Consider the following 21,825-nt stretch of genomic DNA (forward strand, 5'->3'; position numbering starts at 1 on the left):
AATTTTGGGTAGGTTCCACAGTGCAAGTTGTTAAGAATGAGTAGCGCTATAGAACTTTATGTTTTCTTAAATGACTTTTTAATGGATACATAAATTTGGAAACTTTGGACTAGACTTAACCAGAGCTGAGTAGATCAAAGCCTTTCCGTGTTCTAACACACTGAAACAAAAACTGAAGGTTTTTAATAGGTCTAGGTTAAAAAAATATATTTTTTAACAAATCGGATTTGAAAAATTACATCAGTATTTTGTAACTTTTAATTTAATGATTTACTTTAAAGTTATCGTCTCTCCTTGATTTATGCTCGAATTTCCATCAGCAGGGTAGTTTGTTGTAATGAATGTCTTCATAGTGCTTGGGTGCATTTTAATTGGTCAAAGACCATTTCAGTTTGTAGATTAAAAACTTTGTTTCCCTGAGTAAACTTTTTCAGATGTTTAGGAGCCAACTTTGTTCACCTTTTGGAAATGTGGGGTAGTTTTTTACAGATAAGCCTCTTAGCAAGACTCTGACTTCCCCTTGCGCACCACCCCCCGCCCCATTTCCTTTTCTTTTGGAGATTTCTGTTCAACAGAGATTTTTTTTTTTTTTTGACTCAGAGCATTTCTCTAATACAATTCAAAAGTTCTAATATTTGTTTGTTTCTTTGGGCCTACCTCGTGGCTCACAGGGACCCGCACCATGGGCAGTGGCAGCAGAGTCCTCACTGCTGGACCGCCAGGGTCCTGGCCTGTTTTGTTTTTAACCTGTGTTATTCTGAAGCTAAATTTCAACTCTGTTGCCTTTGTGGTTAGAAAATTTGTTTTTTCTGCTGTAACTGAAATTATCAGTTATTCGTAGATTACTGAGTATAAAAGCTTTTTGACAATCTGCTAATGCTAACTTGCTTTGTTATTATGGAGGAATGTCGTATTTTGTGATGATAAATTGTTTTAGAGCAGGTGTCAGCACAAGGGGCAGTCAGGTGTCAGCCCGTGGAAGCAGTGTTACGCCATTAGACCAGAATCCCCTTGACACCAGCACTGTTAACCTGTGCATCCTAGGTGCCTAGAGTATTCAGGCACAACTTACAGGGTTGAGCCGTGCTAGAGGACACAGGTGTAGAAGAATCTTTAACTACGACAGATTCTAGCTATGATTAGAAATTTTTAGAATTCTATGAATAGAATTTTTATTTAATAAAGTTTTTTCTGTCTGCTTGAGTTTTCATACCTCAATATGATTTTAATATTTTTTTGTTTTGGCTGCTGCAAGCTGCATATTTAGTAGGGTTTTTTCCTGTCTACTAGTGTTTTCATACCTCAGTATAGGAAAGCTTGGACTGCAGATTTTGTCAACAAGTCAGTTATTTCGTAACTTTTTGTTTTGTTTTGGCTGTACAAAGCTGTATATTTAGTAGGTTGTTTTTCCTGTTTACTTGAGTTTTCATACAGGAAAGCATGGGCTTTAGATTTTGTCAACCAGTCAGTTATTTAGTAACTTTTTGTTTTATTTTGTTTTGGTTTCACCACTGGGCATGCAGTATCTTAGTGCCCCAACCAAGGATCTAGAACCAGTGCTCCCTGCAGTAGAAGCACAGAGCCTTAACCACTGGGCCACCAAGGAAGTCCCTGTCTTAATAGCAGTTTTAGTAGCCACTTCTTGACCAGGAAAAATATAGTTTAATCTTGGCATCCTTAAAAATTTTTTCATTGACTTTTTTTAAAAACTCTGATATAACTGTAATGTTTCAGGAGTTGTCGCACGATTCTTTAAACTAACATGGGTTATATTCCTTGGAAACTTTCTGTATAAACTAGAGCCCAGTTTTGCATGTAATTTTCTTTGGGAGCAGTCTCCCGGGCACAGAAGTAGTCTGGACTTGGTGGACCCCTAAGTGTCACTTCCTTTCCCCTGGTGTTGGCTCTCCATGTCTCCCTTTCCGTTTCCATGTTTTAATGATACCCTCCCTGCTCAGTGATTTGTGTTCAGGAAGCTAGGCAGTGATTACTTTTGTTTCTGCTTTGTGAATTTCCTCCCCCACTTCCTATTTTTACTGAGCAACTACAGGAAGTGAGGCGTCTCCTGGCTGGCAGCTGCTAAGTCCTGATTTTAGGTGGCAGAGAGCAAGGCTTTAGGGCTTAAAAAAAAAAAATTAGTTAATTTATTTATATTTATTTATGCTTATTCTTTGACCATACCACATGGCATGTGGAACTTCCCTGACCAGGAGTTGAAACTGTGTTCCCTGCAGTGGAAGCACGGAGTCTTAACCCCTGGACCATCAGGGAAGTCCAAGGCTTTAGGGCTTTAAAAAAAAAAAAAAAAGCATTTTCTTTATTTTTTTAAGCTTGTTTTTTGGCCGAATCTTGAGGCATGCGGAATCTTAGTTCCCAGACCAGGGATCTAACCTGCATCCCCTGCAGTGGAAGTGCAGAGTCTTGACCACTAGATCACCAGAGAAGTCCCTTAAAGCATGTTCCACCTTTGTCTGCAGGAATCATAGAAACACACTCTTATGATTGGGTGATTGGGTTGAGATGACGACATGTCCTCCTCAGCCTGGGGTTGGGGAAAACTGGGTACTCCTCAACTGGAGGGCAGAGCTTTTGGGAAGTGGTTGAGGGTTTTTTCCAGTAGTAACACTGGGACATAGTAGCCCTGTGGAGAAGCAGCTGTTGTGGGTGGACAGTGTGGCAGGAGCCAAGGGTGAGTGGAAGGGACCTGTTGCAAGTGAGGCTGGAGGGGGTGATTCTGGATTGGGGGCAGGGGGCCTCGATTGGCAGGCTTGCAGTGAAGTGAGGAGTCCCATATGCTCTGGGATCTTTGACAAGGCCTCAGCCTCTACAGTGCTCTCCTTCCTCCCAAGTCCCAGCATTTGATTTCTCAACCAGGTATTTAGCATTTACCTGCCTCTCTTCCAGTGATACCTTAAATGTATCTACTGTGGCTTAACTTCTGGGGGAAGTTTGTATCATCTTCCCAGAAAGAAATAACTTATACATTAGGTACCTGAACATGGAAGGACTTTGTTTAGCAGAGTTGCTCAGTAGCAGTACTGTTGACCTTTTGGGTGGATTATTCTTTGTCTTTAGGTGGACAGGGGGCTGTCCTGGGCATTGCAGGATGTTTAGCAGCATTCCTGGCCTTACCCACTAGCACTTTCTCAGTTGTAACAACCAAAAAATGTTTCCAGACATTGCAGAATGTCCCCTGGGTGGATGTCTGTGTGTGTGAGTGAGTGAGAGTGTGTTTGTATGTTTGTATGTTTGTATGTATAGCCTTGTCTTCACTTGTTGAGAGCCACTATGTTAAAGATTGAGTGCTGACTTACTAAATTTTGTGAAATGGGATAAAATAGAATGTTTGGTCCCTTGGGATTGGAGCTATTAGTTTTATTCCAGTATCTGATATTCTCATGCATTTTTAGCTTGCTACTTAGATTTTGCTATTGTCTATCTATTATGCTTTCAATAAAAGGTCTTGGGGCCTGAGCATCTGGAGGCTTGGCTTCTAGTCCTCATAGAAGATACTCTTTCTTGGCCTTAAATGCTTGCTCCTGAAGACTAGTTCTTTGGAAGCTGAACAGTGTAAGGGAGAGAGCAAGAGGCATTTAGGATGTAACAGAAACAGTAGCCAACATTTATGCAGTGCTTGTGCAGACCAGGTGACCAGGATTGAACTGTGAACTGTGGTGAGCACAATTGGCAGGATGAATGCTGTAAGAGACTGTAAGGAAAGGGAACAGGATAGGGACCACCTAGGCTAACACATGTAGGGTTGATATCAAGGCAGTAAATATACAGGAGGGAGACCAAGGGATGGAAGGATGACTAGGATCTCTTGTGAGTCTAGTCCCCAGAGCCTTGAATTTGGATCATCAGCAATGGATATGATCTCCTAAAGAGAAACAACTTTTCTCTTTTTTCATCTCTGGGCTCAACTTCCTGCCAGTTCCTGTCAAGAATCCTATAGCATGAAACCATCTCCTAAGGATAATAAACAATGTCTCAGTCTAGATAATTGACAGAGGTAGAGTAATGTAGTGATGGAGAACCCTGCTGCTAGTGGCAGGCCCCCCAGGCACAAACCAGCTCTTTGGGGACTATTTACCTCACCAGTGTAGCAGGACCCCAAAGAACTCACTCAGCTTCTTGTGTTACCTCACAGGGTAATTAGCTAACAAGTGTGAAGTGTGTAGCACAGCGCCTGCTACTTAGTGTCCATTCAGTTAAGGTCAGTTGTTTTTCTTTTACAGTTCTAGTGAATCTAAATGAAATTATGTATCCAAAGCTCTGGGTGTACTGCTTGACACATTGTAGTCACTTAATGATCAGTTTTATTGAGGAGAACTTGGGTAAACATGCCATTTTGTCAGCTTTTTTTTTTTCTTTTTCAATTGGACTCTCTTATCTAGCACTTAGCTTACTGCCTTTGTGGCTAGCAAGGCTGAACATATGAATGCTGTATAGAAATAGCCATTAAATAAATACTGAGGATGAACTAATTATTCAGCAAATAGCTGTTGAATGTTTATAAGGTGCTTAGCACCCTGGAATGTCTTGAATGCCCTCAGTGATCTTTGTTGGAGGTGGCAGAGAAGCACAGGGGAAGCTGGCAGTTGTGATGCAGTACATCACTCTGCAGCAAAGATGATGCTAAGACAGGGCTGAAAACAGGATGTTATGGTTGCACATGCATTTGCTCCTACCTCAGGCTTTGTCAAGGTCTCTTCCCAAAATGACGTGTCAGACGTTCAGGAGGAGTAAAAGTAAGCCGGGAGAGCTTTCCATGCAGAAGGAGCTCAGTGGGTAGATGGTGAGAGGAAAAATGGCACAGGCGCGAACTAGGCAGAAATGGGGTGGGGGAGGTGGGAGAAAGATGGGAAGGTAATGGAGAGCCGTAATCAGTTTTAAGCAGGAGAGTGGCGTGATTAATCACACAGCAACCAGAGAGGAGCAGTCCAGGCATTTGGAAGATCACTCACGAGGCTCCTCTATAATTCAGGCAGGAGATAAAGATAGTTAGAACTTTGGATTGGCAGTGAAAATAGAAAAGACTTGTAAAATGTTAAGAGAACAGAACGAACTTGACTAAATGATTAATTGAATGTAAGTCCAGGTTTCTGGCTTGTTCATGTAAGTTAATAGTGATGCCATTCACCAAGACAGGGAAGGAATATGGAAAGACTGGGGAGAGTTGGTTCTGGACATTTGATTCAAAGACCTGTGCACTAGGCCGTTGAATATTTGGAATATGGAGCACAAGAGAAAGACTGGGGCTCGAGAGATGGATTTGGGGATCCTCCCAGTGAGAATTTGTTGATCTTAGAAACAGACAAGGCATAACAGAGCTCTATGGAACCACAGCATTTCAGCTCTGTCAGTGACTCAGAGAGGTGACTGAGAATGGCCAGAGGGGCAGGAGGAGAGCACAGAGAACTAGCATCTTTGTCTATCACTCATTTTAATGTGACAGCAGAAGGTGAGCCAAAAAAAGAAGAGTCCTAAGGAGAGAGCGAGAGAGACCTAAGAACTGGGTCTTCTGGACATTTTCTCTTGTCTGAATAGATACTTTAAATTTGTGAATGTTGGGAATAAAATTCTTCAAAGCATTTTTCTGGAATGCATTTCTAAATATGGCTTGTGTCATTCTGACTGACCAAAAAAAAAAAAAAAAAATCACCATGGAAATGGTTGGACTTTGAACTTCATGGACAATAACTTCACTTACCTCCCTAATTTCCTGTGAGTGTCCCCACATTATCAAGAGTGGGTATTTAGATTTACATTGTTGTGGACTGGAGAGGACAGAGATTTTTCTGTCTGTTTTCTCTGAAGGAGTTGTTTTTGGAGTCATCATCTTTATTTTAAATAACAGCTTTATTAAAGTGTAAGTTACACACCATCAGTTCACTCACTTAAAGTGTATCATTCAATGATTTTTAGTATATTCATAGTTATTACAACTACCACCACAATTTCAGAATGTTTTCATCACTCCAAAAAGGCTGGAAAAAAAAAAGAAACCCTGTGCTCATTAGCAGTCATTCTTTGTTTTTCCCAGTCACCCTAGCCCTAGGCAACCATTAATCAAACTTTGTGTTTCAATGGATTTGCCTGTTCTGGACACTGCATATTAATGGGATCATGCAATTTGTGAACTTTGTTTCTGGCTTCTTTCACGTAGTGTAATGTTTTTAAGACTCATCCATGCTGTTTTATGTATCAGTACTTCATTTCTGGTTTTTTTTTTTTTTCGGCTGCTTGGCATGGCTGGTGGGATCTTAGTTCCCCAACCAGGGGTTGAAAACCAGGCCCCAGCAGTGAAAGCACCAAAACCCTAACTGCTGGACCACCAGGGAATTCTCATGCTTCGCTCCTTTCTTGCCTGAAGAATATTATTCCTTTGTATGGCTATATGCCACTAAGTCGTTACACATTTGGGTTGTTTCTGCTTTTGCACTATTATGAATAATACTGCTCTGGACCTTCATGTACAGGTTTTTGTGTAGACATATGTCTTTCATTTTTCTTGGGTATATACATAGTTGTGGAATTATTTGGTCTTATGGTAATTCTATGTTTAACCTTTTGAGGTACTGCCAGACTGTTTTCCAAAGTGTCTGCACCATTTTATATTCCCACAGATTCTAGTTTCTTCACATCCTTGCCAACACTTGTTTTGATTGTATTTTTATCATAGTCATCCTAGTTGTAAAGTGATATCTCATGGCTTTGATTTGCATTTCCCTGATAGCTAATGATGTTAACCATCTTTCCATTGCTTGTTGGTAATTTGTATATCTTCTTCAAAGGGTTCATCTATTTTTGATCATCAGTTTGGACAAGGTAGATGAAGTTGTAAAACCTGATACTGTAAAAGAACAGATGAACATGTAGAGAAATGAGGGAAAAGCATGCGTGTGTATGTGTGTGGTAAAAGATGCTATAAACAGAAAAAGATGAAGGACGGGCTCCCCAGAGAAATAACTAGCACTCTTTACCCATCTCAGGCATGAGCTTGAGAAACAGGGTGCTTGATGATCCTGTTATTTAGCTGTGACTTTACTTCCAAAGTAAAGCCTCTACCATGGTCTCTACCTTCCGCACATCACTTTGTCTTAAGACTACAGGTGTTGCAACCACTGCCAAGTTTCTGTAGATCTATAGTCTGACAAGTAGAGAGGTTGCCACATGGATTAATAGTTTGGTCTGTATTGAAGTGTGTATCAGAATTTGCTTCCTTCTTAAGTTGAATAATATTCCATTATATGATCATACCACATTTTGTTTATCCATTCATCCATTGATGGACATTTGGCTTGTTTCAGCCTTTTTGCTATTATGCATAATTCTGCTATGAACATTGGTATACAAATATCTGTTTGAGTCCCTGCTTTCAGTTTTTTTCTGTGTATACCCAGGAGTAGAATTGTTGGATCATATGGTAATTAGTTATTAATGTACGTTTAATTTTTTGAGGAACTGCCATCCTGTTTTCCAAAGTGACTATACCATTTTACATTTCTACCAGCAATGAATAGGGCTTCAGCTTCTATATCCTTGCCAAAATGTTGTTTTCTGTGTTATTTTTTCTTTTTATAGTAGTCTTTCTAATGCATATGAACTGGTATTCATTTTGGTTTTGCTTTGCATTTCCCTAATGATTGGTGATGTTGAGTATTCGTTCATGTGTTTATTGATCATTTGTTTATTTCTTTGACAAATGTCTATTCACGTCCTTTGCCCATTTGACAGTTGTTTTGTTTGCGTGTATGTTTTTGAGTTGTATGAGTTCTTTTTATATTCTGGGTTTTACTTCCTTTTCAGATATATGGTTTACAAATATTTTCTCGCGTTCTTTGGATTATCTTTTTACCCAAAGTTATCTCTGCCAGTTGTGTCCTTTGATGTATAGAAGTTTTAATTTTGATGAAGTAAAATTAGTCTAGTTTTTCTTTTGTTGCCTGTGCTTTTGATGTCATATGCAAGAAATCATTGCCAAGTCCAAACTCATTGGTTTTTATATATTTAGGGAATTTTACTCCAAAAGAGTTTTTCTTTCAATTCTTAGATTCTACCACTTTTGGCCATTAATAGGGCTTAATTTTCAGGTTGACTCTGAATCCTAGGACATGGGCTGGTAGTATTAAATGGGTTCCCTAATTTCTGGCCAGATAAGAATTCCTGGGCTTATCTTTTAGTTTTTGACCCTAGATCTAGAATCAGCGATTCCTTTCTTTTAAAAAAAAATCATTTATTACTTATCTCTGGTTGCATTAGGTCTTCATTGCTGCGCATGGGCTTTTCTCTAGTTGCGGGCCAGTGGGGGCTGCTCTTCATCGGAGTGCACGGGCTTCTCATGCAATGGCTTCTCTTGTGGTGCACAGGCTCTAGGCACATGGGCTTCAGTAGTTGCGGCCCACGGGCCTGGGTGCCCCATGGCATGTGAAATCTTCCCGGACCAGGGATCCAACCTGTGTCCCCTGCATTGGCATCCACTGTACCACCAGGAAGTCCCAAGAATCAGCCGTTTCTATAAGGAGTTCTCATTCTAGTCGTGGGAGGAAATGGTATTAAGGGAGATAATTGCAACTGGGATATGAATTTAGGTCTTTTCAGTAAAGTAAATGTGTACTTTTTAGAAAGAAAAAGATAAATCATGATTCAAATTTAATAGAAGGATTAAAAGACTTTTATTTCGTTGATTTTATATTTGTCTCTCTTCTCCTTTGTTGACCAGAGAGATACAGTCAAGATCCTGTTTTAATTTGAAATAACCCTTCTCTGTACCACTAATAGGAGTTGGCTGATTCAGTGGCCAGGAGTGAGAAATAAGGAGGAGACCAGGTAGATGAAGCTATTTCCCACTCCTGACTGTTCCTGCTGATTCAAAGCTGGACATTTATCCACATCTTCCTGGAGGAGGGCTCTGCTTCTCCACCTGCCTTTGGCTTTACGTGTTCTGTGAAATGTCTAGCTCTGCTCTGGTTTATCTTGTCGTACAATTTCCTCTGCCTTCCTCTGTGTCTTCTAGAAAGTGATCAGCACTTAAATAGACTGTATCCCTCAGCTGTTCTTATCACTGTTATGTTGATTCCCTTGTGAGTATCTTTACTGTTATGTCTTTGGGATTTGAGCAATGTGGGCAGGTAAGTACATGTGCCTGTTTTATTTAGCCTGCCATCTTGAAATGAAGCTACTTTGTGCCATACTGTTTCTGACAATGCGTGCTGAGTGCTGCATGCGTGCTAAGTCACTTCAGTGGTGTCCGACTCTGTGTGACCCTATGGACTGTAGCCTGCCAGGTTTCTCTGTCCATGAGATTCTCCAGGCAAGAATACTGGAGTGGAATGCCATGCCCTCCTCCAGGGGATCTTTCCAACCCGGGGATCGAACCTGAGTCTCTTTCGTCTCCTGCACTGGCAGGAGGGTTCTTTATCACAAGTGCCACCTGGGAAGCCCCATTTGTGACAGTAGGACTGTTTTTCACTCTCTTTCTCTTAATGGCTTAATGACTGAAATGGATTTTAAATTGTTCTCTGTGTTCACAGATAATAACTCTCACATCATTGAAACGTGACGCCAGCCACCCTAGAATACAGGGATTTCCACTCAGTTAAGGGATTGGGTGACTTTATAAGACCTTTCTTGTCAGTAACTTTTTCTCAGACAAGCAGAATAATAAGGCCTACTTATTTTCACTTATTGGAATGATGATAATAGGATCATCAAACATTTAGTGGTTAATAGGTGTCAGACATTATTCTACATGCTTTCTATGTATAAACTCATTTAACTCAATAACAGTAGTTATGGTTATTATCCCTATTTTACAGACGATGAAACTGAGGCACGGAGAAATTAAGGAACTTGCCCAAGGTCACATAGCTGGTTAGTGGCAGAGCCAGGATCCCACCCAGTTGGTCTGCCCCAAGGCCACTGTTTTCCACTGCATTCTCTGAAGGAAAGGTCTTCAAGTTTTCTCAGGATGACCACTTTTTTTTAATGTTATCAGTTATGGGTATAAGAAAACCCTTTTAAAAAAAATTTGTTTATTTTTAATTGGAGGATTATTGCTGTACAATATTGTTTTGGTTTCTGCCATAAGGAAAACCCTTTTATACTTAGCTTTTGTCTAGTTTCAGCCTGTTCTGTGTTATTGGTTGAATTACAAATTGCTGCTGACTTTGATTACAGAAAGGAATGTTTTAAAAGATGTAGTTAGGTCTGAGTTCAATTTTAATTTATTGAGAGTTTTTGCAGATTATTGTAGTGTTGAAAAGATGTGACATATACTAAAATGTCCTTTCCTACTATGTGTTTGAGAATCTTAGGCAGCATTAAAACTTATGACTACAACACAAATCTTACAAGTCTTGGCTGCAGCTAACTTCTGAGGTCTTTCACAATGCATATTTATTTCCATGTAGCATGAATAGTGGATTCATAAATGGTGAATATTTTCCCAGTGAAAATTCTTTTCAAGAAAATACGGAGCAGAAATGTCCTTAAATGGATTGAACATATTTTAGCCCTTCAGGGAGATAAATAGAGGGGGAAAGCTTTCAAAAAACAGCAAGACAAGCACTGAGAATACTTTAAAAAAGGAAGGGATATATCCCCATGCTTACATACATGTTTGTGTGCATTTTAAACTTCTTTTGGCTTTACTGGGTCTTTGTTGCTGCACGTGGGCTTTCTCTATTTGTGATGTACAGGGGCTACTCTTTGATACTGTACATGGGTTTTTCATTGCAGTGGCTTCTCTTGTTGTGGAGCACAGGCTCTAGGCTCTCGGGCTTTAGTAGTTGTGGCACACGAGCTTAGTTGCTCCATGGCATGTGAAATCTTCCTGGACTAGGGATCGAACCTATGTCCGTTGCATTGGCAGTTGGATTCTTATTCACTGTGTCAACAGGGAAGTCCCTTTTTAATTTACAGAAATGTATGATCTTGTGCAACAGTAGAACAGATAACACAATGAACCTCATGCGTGCCTATCACCGAGCTTCCAGCAACATTTTGTGAAGGGCTCTTATGATGACTGCCATGATGATGACTCCTGAGATGCGTGTCACCACCTTGTTTGCATATTACTTCTGGCAAAGTCCCATTTGAAAATGATAGGACTTGAATGGTATTTCAATTCCATGATACTTCCTTGAATTCAACACTGTCTAGTTTTGATTATAGCAAAGATCAGCACAGGAACACAAGATCTATTAAGAATAAGTAGAAGCCAATTTTTATTTTCTTAAGGGTCTTGTTTGTTCTGTCTCGTGAAGAACCCCAACCTTAACTATGACTAAAATGGTTTTGTTAGAAGCAATTATGATATAAGCAGACGTTTTCATTGAATTGTCCAGCCAGCCCCTTGATTCTAATATATAGAATCATTTATCACATGGAGGTGGAAGTCCCTTTCTGGGTTTTTGAATGAATAGGAATGTTGATGAAATACACAAGTTGCCATAAGTAGTGTTTATATAGTCTGCATCTTCAGATGTCCTCATCCTTGTGACTTTCAGCAGGTTTTCAGCTGACCAGTTTTGTTCTCAAATTATAATATATGTCTAGAACCACTTGAGAATCTTGTAAAAAATGCATATTTTTTTCTGCTCCTAATCCCAAAGATAGATTCTTTAGATTTGGATTGTACCCCAGGAATCAGCATTTTAACAGTCATTCCATTAAGAGGGATATTCTGATTCTAATGTCAGAGAAGGAAGTCCTTAAGCTATGGTTGGCTTTTTCCTTTCAACCTAGTCCAGCGAGGTTAATGTTAATATGGGATCTTATCAAAAATTGCTTAAAATTTTCCATTCTTTTTTTTTTTTTCGCCATTCTTAATAACATGTTCAGTGGGCATTATAACCACTCCTTGAACACTGATGTGACATATAGACAGCCTTATGCTAATACAGATGCATCTTTGGTCTTTTTTTTCTCTTGGCTGGGCTGGGGCTTTGCTGCTGCACATGGGCTTTCTCTAGTTGTGGTGAGCAGGCTTTTCTCGTTGCGGTGGTTTCTCTTGTTGGGGAGCAGGGGCTCTAGGGTGCATGGCTTCAGTAGTTTCGGTGCATGGGCTTAGTTGCTCCTCGGCATGTGGGATCTTCCTGAACCAGGGATCGAACCCGTGTCCCCTGCCTTGGCACGTGGAGTCTTAACCTCTGGACTACTAGGGAAGTCCTGCACCTTTGGTCTTTAACAATTCAATTATGATGCTCATGACCTGAGGACCACACCTTCAGAATATAGGTGCACAGGCTGTGATATGGATTCAGAGGATCCAATATGGAGATTCCCTGGTGCTTCAGTGATTAGGAACCCAGTGCTTCCCCTGTAGGGGGCACAGGTTCAATCCTTGGTCGGGGAACTAAGATCCCACAAGCCAAATGGCATGGCCAACGAACAACCAACAAACAAATTAAAAAGTAAGCAAAAATAAAAAATCACTAAGGGTCCAGTATGTATTTCTCTCTGGTTCCCTGGAATGTGTTAACTTGAGCCTTTGTCCTCCCCTGTTTGGTATCTGCTGGACCAACCCTAGATGCAGTTTTGATGATGTCACCTGCTGCCTCCAGCTCTATGTAGCCTTCTTCTGTTGGGAAGGGAAGGGAAGCACGGAGAGTGTGAACGGCCGGTGGTTCTTCACCTGGGACTCCAAATCCAAAACTGAAGGAAAACTCTGGTGTTTTGGATACATGTTTGACTATGGAGTGTTTTGTCATCAGTTTCTAAAAGGAATCTGTGACCTTTCCCTCCCCACCTCCTTCTACTTCCCAACTCTGCATACATACACACAACAGAGAGCCGTGTCCTAGAGCAGCCTATGTGAGAGTCACCTGGCCTCTAGACAGCAGTTGTAGGGACACCAAATCGCAAAACAGTCTCTACTCTGTGGAATCAGAATTGCTCTTCATCATCTGGTAAAAACTGCAAGCCACAGCTGTGCTGGGTGGCCAACTGGCCAGCTGTATTGCTTAACTAATATTCCATGTGTCCCCCTACATTTCCCAGTTTATCTTGCAGTTACATTAGCACATGTGACTAATTCTGACCAAAAGGAAGTGATGTGTGCCACTTATGTTGGGAAGTGATGTGTGTCACTTATATTGGGAAGTGATGTGTGTCACTTACACTGGGAGGCAGTGAAGAGTGGATATGGGTTTCTTTTCTTGTGCTAAGGTGACTGTGGAAAGTACAAGTTCCAGTGATGTCCCTACAAGCTGAAGGGCTGCCAGACCCTCACTGAATGTTATGTGAGCAAGAAATAAATCATCTTAGGTTAGGCCACTCCTTTCAGGATTTGTTCCTGTAGCATAGCTTAACAAGGATAGTGCTGAATAGAACACTTCCATATGCATTTAGAGTTCTGGCAGTAAAGATGTAGGTACTATGCAGTCTAGTGCAGGACATTTAGTACTTTGAGATCTTTTTCCTTCATCTGAATTGAAAGGTATCCCTGGAAAACTTTTTTTTTGTTGTTGTTGTGGCATGCAGGATCTTAGTTCCCCGACCAGGGATTGAACCCATGCTGCCTGCATTGGGAGCTTGGAATCTTTTTTTTTAATGTAGATTTTGTCACTTTAAAAAATTATTTATTTATTTATTTATTTTTGGTTGTACTGAGACTTTGTTGCTGCACGGGCTTTTCTCTAGTTGTGGAGAGTGGGAGCTGCTCTCCAGCTGTGATACACAGGCTTCTCATGGCAGTGGCTTCTCTTGTTGAGGAGCACAGGCTGTAGGGCACATGGGCTTAGCAGTTGTGGCTCCTGGGCTCTAGAGCGCATGCTCAGTAGTTGTGGTGCAGAGGCTTTGTTGCTCCAAGGCGTGTGGGATCTTCCTGGATCAAGGATCAAACCCATGTCTCCTGCATTGGCATGTGGATTCTTTATCACAGCCACCAGGGAAGTCCTGAGCTTGGAGTCTTAATCACTGGACTGCAAGGGCAGTCCCCCAAACTTATTTTTTATTATGTACCTTTTGCTGTTAAATGAGAAGTTACATAGGGAAAATAACAGCCTTGTTGAGATATAATTCACATACCATATGTGTTATAGTATATTCAGAGTTGTTCAGCAGTCACACTATCTAACTTCAAAACCTTGTTATTACCCTGAAAAGAAACCCTGTACTCATTAGCAGTGACTCTCCATTGCATAAATCTACTTGTTTCTATGGATCTTCCTATTCTGGGCATTACGTATCAGTCAGGGTATATAATACGTAGCTTCTTGTGTCTGGCTTCTCTTGCACTTAGTACAGTGTTTTCAAAATCTGTCCATGTTTTATAATAGCATGTATCAGTACTTCATTCCTTTATATGTGCATAATACATATTTAATGTTCCATTGTATATGCCACATTTTATTTGTTCATGAATCAGTTGATAAGAGATTTGTGTTGTTTCTTTTTTTTTTTTTTGATTATTTTGAATAATTCTGCTGTGAACATCAATGTGTAGGTTTTTGTGTGAATTTATATTTTTCCTCTCTTGAATATATACATTGGAGTGGAATTGCTGGGTCATGTGGTAACACTGTAGTTATTTTGAGGAGCTGCCAAACTGTTTCCCAAAGTGCTATACTTTTTACAATCCTACCAGGAATGTATGAGGGTTCCAGTTTCTCTACATTCTCACCAACACTTGTTATTGTGTGTCTTTTTGATTAAAGTAATCATCTTTGATGAAGCAGCTATATGCAAACCAGTCAGTGAGATATTAATGTGTATTTTAACTTGTTAAGTTGTTCTTTAAGCAGTTGTAATATCTACTGGCATTTTTATAAAAATATTCACCATGAGCTTAGCACTAAAATAAAAAGTGTAATGAACAATAACAATTTCTCTGCTTGCTTAGTGTTTACAGATTTTATGTTTAAAATAATGGATTCTAGAAGAGGGAAAAAGGGAGTAGATGATTCTCCAAATGTAATTGTTGTCTCTCTTTTTAAAAAATTAATTTATTTCTTGGCTCTGCTGGGTCTCCGTTGCTTTTCTTGGATTTTCTCTATTTGTGGCAAGTCGGGGATCTCTCTAGTTGTGATGCTCGGGCTTCTCATTGTGGTGGCTTCTCTTGTGGAGCACAGGCTCTAGGCACGTGGGCTTAAGCAGTTGTGGCACACAGACTCAGTATTTGCAGCTCACGGGCCCTAGAGCATGGATTCAATATTTGTGGTGCATGGGCTTAGTTGCTCTGCAGCATGGGAATTTTCCTGGACCAGGGATCGAACTTGTGTCCCCTGCACTGGCAAATGGATTCTTACCCACTGCACCACCAGGCAAGTCTATACTTGTTCTCTTAAAGCATAAATTTGTCTTTATAAATTATGTACTTCTAATTTGTCAGATGGATTATACCTTAAATAAATAAGCTTGAGCCTTTTAAAATCACAATGAAATCCTGAAAGGTTGTCCAAAATGAAGTAGTTGAATTGTTACATTAAATATATCCTGGAGTTCACTACTTAAAGGAGCTTCTATGTATCTTTTAAGATGGTCAGTAACCCTCTGATTATTTGTTTCATAGATTGATGTTTTTGTTTATTTTTAAGAAGAGGAGTACCCCATTATGTTGGGAATACAAGTGTTTGAAGTAGTATTATGTACATAGTTGATCCTCACATAGATGCTCACAAATCTCAGATCCTGTGTTTGCAGATTAGCTTAGTGGCTACAATTTATTTGCAACATAAAATAAATACTTGCAGAGCTCTTGTGGTCAGTTGTAGACATGTGCAAAGTGGCAAAAAATTTGAATTGCCCAACATGCACACCCCCAGCTGGGGTTGAACAGGGTGATGGTCTGCCTTCTCATTTCAGCTCTCAGACTATAAGCAAGTATTCTTTTCATAGTCTCTTAAGTGCCACGTTTTTTGCATTTTTATACTTTTGTTGGCAGTTTCACTGTTTAAAATGGCCCCTAAGTATATTGCTGAAGTGCTCTCTAGTGTTCCTAAGTCCAGGAAGGCTGTGATGTACCTAACAGAGAAAATCCATGTGTTTGATGAGCTTGATTAGGTATGAGTTATATTGCTATTGCCTGTGAGTTCAGTGTTAATGAATCAACAATATATGTTAACTAAGGTATCTGTAAATAGAAACATAAGACAAGGTTATATGTTAATTGGTTGGTGACAATGTTTTCACCAGACATTTATGGGATCTTAACTTTGCATGTATGTCTTCTAAGAGTACTGATTTAATATTTGCTAATTCAGTGTTCATAGCAACCTTACATAACTACAGAGTCAACTTATGTAATGAGTTGTTTTTCTCTTGTTGCTTTCAAGAGTCTCTCTTTAGCTTTCGACATTGCATTATAATGTGTCTACACTGAATTCTTTTTTTAGTTTATCCTACTTGGAGTTTGTTGAGCTTCATAAATGTATAGATTCATGTGCTTTTCATCAAATTTGAGAAATTTGGGAACTTTATTTCTTCAAATTCAGACTTAAATTGAAGAAAGTAGGGAAAAACCATTAGATCATTCAGGTATGGTCTAAATCAAATTCCTTATAATTATACTGTGGAAGTGACAAATAGATTCAAGGGATTAGATCTGATAGACAGAGTGCCTGAAGAACTATGGACATAGGTTTGTGACATTGTACAGGAGGCAGTGATCAAGACCATCCCCAAGAAAAATAAATGCAAAACAGTTGTCTGAGGAGGCCTTACAAATAGCTGAAAAAAGAAGAGAAGCTAAAGGTAAAGGAGGAAAGGAAAGATATACCCATTTGAATTTAGAGTTCCAAAGAATAGCAAGGAGAGATAAGAAAGCCTTCCTCAGTGATCAATGCAAAGAAATAGAGGAAAACAATAGAATGGGAAAGACTAGAGATCTCTTCAAGAAAATTAGAGACACCAAGGGAATATTTCATGCAAAAATGGGAACAATAAAGGACAGAAATGGTATGGACCTAACAGAAGCAGAAGATAGTAAGAAGAGGTGGCAAGAATACACAGAAGTATATAAAAAAGATCTTCATGACCCAGATAATCACAATGGTGTGATCACCCACCTAGAGCCAGACATCCTGGAATGGGAAGTCAAGTGGGTCTTAGGAAGCATCACTACAAAGAAAGCCAGTGGAGGTGATGGAACTCCAGTTGAGCTATTTCAAATCCTAAAAGATGATGCTATGAAAGTGCCGCACTCAATATGCCAGCAAATTTGGAAAACTCATCAGTAGCCACAAGACTGGAAAAGGTGAGTTTTCATTACAATCCCAAAGAAAGGCAATGCCAAAGAATGCTCAAACTACCGCACAATTGCACTCATCTCACACGCTAGCAAAGTAATGCTCAAAATTCTCCAAGCCAAGCTTCAACAGTATGTGAACTGTCAACTTCCAGATGTTCAAGCCGGATTTAGAAAAGGCAGAGGAACCAGAGATCACATTGCCAACATCCATTAGGTCATAGAAAAAGCAAGAGAGTTCCAGCAAAACATCTGCTTTATTGACTACGCCAAAGCCTTTGACTGTGTGGATCACAACAAACTGTGGAACATTCTGAAAGAGATGGGAATACATGACCACCTTACCTCCTTCCTGAGAAATCTGTGTATGCAGGTCAAGAAGTAACAGTTAGAACTAACTGGACATGGAACAACGGACTGGTTCCAAATCGGGAAAGGAGTACATCAAGACTATATATTGTCACCCTGCTTATTTAACTTATATGCAGAGTACATCATGAGAAACACTGGGCTGGATGAAGCACAAGCTGGAATCAAGAGTCCCAGGAAAAATTTCAATAACCTCATACATGCAGATGACACCACCCTTATGGCAGAAAGTGAAGAAGAACTGAAGAGCCTCTTGATCAAAGTGAAAGAGGAGAGTGAAAAAGCTGGCTTAAAACTCAACATTCAGAAAACTAAGATCATGGCATCCGCTCCCATCACTTTGTGGCAAATAGATGGGGAAAACATGGAAACAGTGAGAGATTTTATTTTGGGGGCTCCACAATCACTTCAGACAGTGACTGCAACCATGAAATTAAAAGATGCTTGCTCCTTGGAAGAAAAGCTATGACCAACCTAGACAGCATATTGAAAAGCAGAGCCATTACTTTGCCAACAAAGGTCTATCTAGTCAAAACTATGGTTTTTCCTGTAGTCCTGTCTGGATGTGAGAGTTGGACTATAAAGAAAGCTGAGCACCGAAGAATTGATACTTTTGAACTGTGATGTTGGAGAAGACTCTTGAGAGTCCCTTGGACTGCAAGGAGATCAAATCAGTCAATCCTAAAGGAAATCAGTCCTGAATATTCGTTGGAAGGACTGATGCTGAAGCTGAAACGCCAATATTTTGGCCACCTGATGTGAAGAACTTATTGGAAAAGACCCTGATGCAGGGAAAGATTGAAGGCAGGAGGAGAAGGGCATGACAGAGGATGAGATGGTGGGATGGCATCACCGACTTAATGAACATGAGTTTGAGCAAGCTCTGGGAGTTGGTGATGGACAGGGAAGCCTGCAGTCCACAGGGTCGCAGAGAGTCAGACACGGCTGAGCGCCTGAACTGAACTGATTTCTTCAAATACTTTTTTTGTGCCTTTCTCCCTCTCTTCTTCTGTGATGCTGGTATTCTTGGTGGTGTCCCACAGTCTCTGAGAGTTTTATCTTCCTCTTTCTCAGTCTAGATAATCTCAATTGGTTAATCTTTAATTTCACTGATTCCTGTTTATATCTGCTGTTAAGCCCTTAATTTTTTTATATCAGTTATTATATTTTTCAACTCCAGAATTTGTTTGGTTCTGTTTTTTTTTTTAGTAGCTTTTATTAGTATTCTGAATTTGCTGAGACATCATTCTCATATTTTTCTTTAATTCTTTTTTCCTTTTTAATGATTTTTTTAAACTTGAGGTATAGTTGTGCAACCATCACCACCATCTAATTCTAGAATGTCTTTATCATCTCAAAAAAAAAAAAAAAAACAACTGTATTAATTGATAACCACTCCCCATTTCCTTCCTCTCCTTCGGTCCTGGCAACTACTGATCTACTTTTTTCTGTCTCTCTGCATTTGATTTATATGACTGTTTCGTGTTAGTGGAATCTCACATTATCTGGCCTTCTGTCTCTGGCTTCTTTCTCTTACCATAATGTCTTTGAGGTTCAGTCACACTGTAGCGTTTATCAGTGTGCTCAGTCACTGAGTTGTGGCCAACTCTTTGCGACCCCATGAACTGTAGCCTGCCAGGGCCCTCTGTCCATGGAATTTTCCAGGCAAGAATACTGGAGTGGGTTGCCATTTCCTTCTCCAAGCATTTATCAATGTTTCATTCATTTTTTATGGTTGAATAATATCCATTGTATGGCTGTAACACATTTTGTTTATTCATTCTTCAGTTGATAGACTTGGGTTGTTCCACTTTTGGGCTATTGTGAATAATGATGCTATGGACATTCATGTGTAATTTTTTTTTTTTTAATGAACTGATGTTTTTCAGTTTTCTTGGGTATATGCTTAAGAGTGGAATTGCCTGGTCTCAATGGCAACTCTCTGTTTAACGTTTTGAGGCACTGCCAAACTGTTTTTCACAGTTGCAGCATCATTTCACATTCTTACCAGCAACTTAGGAGGGTTCCGGTTTCTCCACATTCTCACCCACACTTATTTTCTGTTTTGTTTTTTGCTTGTTTTTACTGTAGTCATGCTAGCATGTGTGAAGTGATATCTTACTGTGATTTATTTGTTTTTCCCTAGTGACTATCCATGTTGGGCATCATTTGATTTGCTTATTGGCTAGTTGTATGTCTTTCAAGAAGCATCTGTTCATATAATTTGCCCACATTTTACTAGGTTATTTGTCTTTTAAAAAATTTTTTTAAAGTTCTTTTTATATTCTGGATACTAGACCCTTAACAGATACATGATTTTCCATTATTTTTGCCCATGCTGTGGGTTGTCTTTTCACCTTGGTAGTAACCTTTGATGCACAAATATTTTTAGTTTTGATGAAGTCCAGCTTATCTATTTTTTCTTTTATTGTTTGTGTTTTAAGATGTCATGTCCAAGAAACCATTGCTAATCTAAGATCACAAAAATTTGCACCTATATTTTCTTTTAAGAGCTTTAAAATTTTTAGTTCTAACATTGAGGTCTTTGACCCATTTTGAGTTACTTTTTGTTTATAATATAAGAGAGGGGTTCTTATTCATATTTTTTTTTTTTTGCATGAGGATATCTAGTTGTCCCATCATCATTTATTGAAAAGACTGTTCTTTCTCAACTGAATGGTTTTGCGCCCTTGTCTAAAATTAGCTGAGCATAGGTGTCTAGGTTTATTCCAAACTCTCAATCGCATTCCATTTATATATATATGTCTTTCCTTATCCTAGAGCTCTGCTGCCTTTATTACTGTAGCTTTACACCTAGGTTTCCAAATTAGGAAGTGTGAGTCCTCTGACGTCTTGGTTTCAGTACTTGGTAGGTCTTGGGTCTCTTGCACTTCCATATGCATTTTAGGATCAACTTGCCTATTTCTGTGGAAAAGGTTCAAATTTTGATAGAGACTGCATTGAATTTGCAGATGAATTTGGTGAAGTAGTATATTTAAGCATTACTAGTTTCATCTACGTAAACTTTGAAAGCATGTAAAGGGGAAAAAGTTTAATGTTTATGATGTTTATTAAAAAATTGAGTGTGTGGGCCTTACTTGACCTTCTTGAATCATCTGGCAGAGGAATGGGGGTGGACTCTCAGAGCCAGGAGCAACAGTGTGCAACACACAACAAAGAAGCGTGTTCCTTAGGGCTTTTCAAGACTCACTGTGGCCAGTTCAAGGTGATAGTTTTCCTTCACAGAGCACACAGTTTCTATGTGAGCAGCCTTCCATCCTTCAGCACTCCTGCTGAGTGTTTCTCTTGTCCTTCTGAATTTGTACAGCCACACTGGTAACAGTGGAACACTTGAGTAGGGATAGATGTGATTGCCTTATTGTATGTAATTAATTTGAAAAATGAACATTTGGGAACATATTTCTTACATATAGCTGTTTGATATCTCATTTCTTGAAAAGTTTATGAGAGTTTTTAAGAGTCAAAATTCTCTTGAACACAGAGCTACAAACGGTGCTAGTTTAATTGGATTTATATGCTAGCCGGGTTAGGCTTGTACTTTTAGAGTATGTGTTTGTATTCACAACACTTTTCTCATCTCTTGCTCTTACAACCTGTCTACCTTCCTGGGTTCCTAATGAAATTGTAGAATCATAAAGAAGGCATGGTAATTGGCTATATAATGAATGAAAAGATGGTTGTTATTTAGTCACTCAATCATGTCTGATTCTGTGACCCCATGAACTGCAGCACACCAGGCTTCCGTGTCCTCCACTGTCTCCTGAAATTTGTTCAAACTCATGTGCATTGAATCGGTGATGTCATGGTATGACATATTTATTTTTATCTACCAAAAAAGCAAAGTGGAAAGAAAGAAAATCTAGTTATCAATAAGTAGTTCAGTTCAGTCGCTCAGTCGTGTCTGACTCTTTGCAACCCCATGAATTGCAGCACGCCAGGCCTCCCTGTCCATCACCAACTCCCGGAGTTCACTCAGACTCACGTCCATCAAGTCAGTGATGCCATCCAGCCATCTCATCCTCTGTCGTCCCCTTCTCCTCCTGCCCCCAATCCCTCCCAGCATCAGAGTCTTTTCTAATGCGTCAACTCTTCGCATGAGGTGGCCAAAGTACTGGAGTTTCAGCTTTAGCATCATTCCCTCCAAAGAAATCCCAGGGCTGATCTCCTTCAGAATGGACTTCAAGAGAACACCACAGTTCAAAAGCGTCAATTCTTTGGCGCTCAGCTTTCTTTACAGTCCAACT

At 39.7% G+C, this 21,825-nt stretch overlaps 1 protein-coding gene across 3 annotated transcripts in view; it reads left to right on the plus strand.

Moving 5' to 3' along the window:
* GARRE1 (granule associated Rac and RHOG effector 1) overlaps positions 1 to 21,825 on the plus strand; it is an 84,832-nt gene that overhangs the window by 8,572 nt on the left and 54,435 nt on the right. The window lies entirely within an intron of this gene.

The sequence above is a fragment of the Bos taurus genome, chromosome 18 (genome assembly GCF_002263795.3).
Source record: "Bos taurus isolate L1 Dominette 01449 registration number 42190680 breed Hereford chromosome 18, ARS-UCD2.0, whole genome shotgun sequence".
Lineage (NCBI taxonomy): Eukaryota > Metazoa > Chordata > Mammalia > Artiodactyla > Bovidae > Bos > Bos taurus.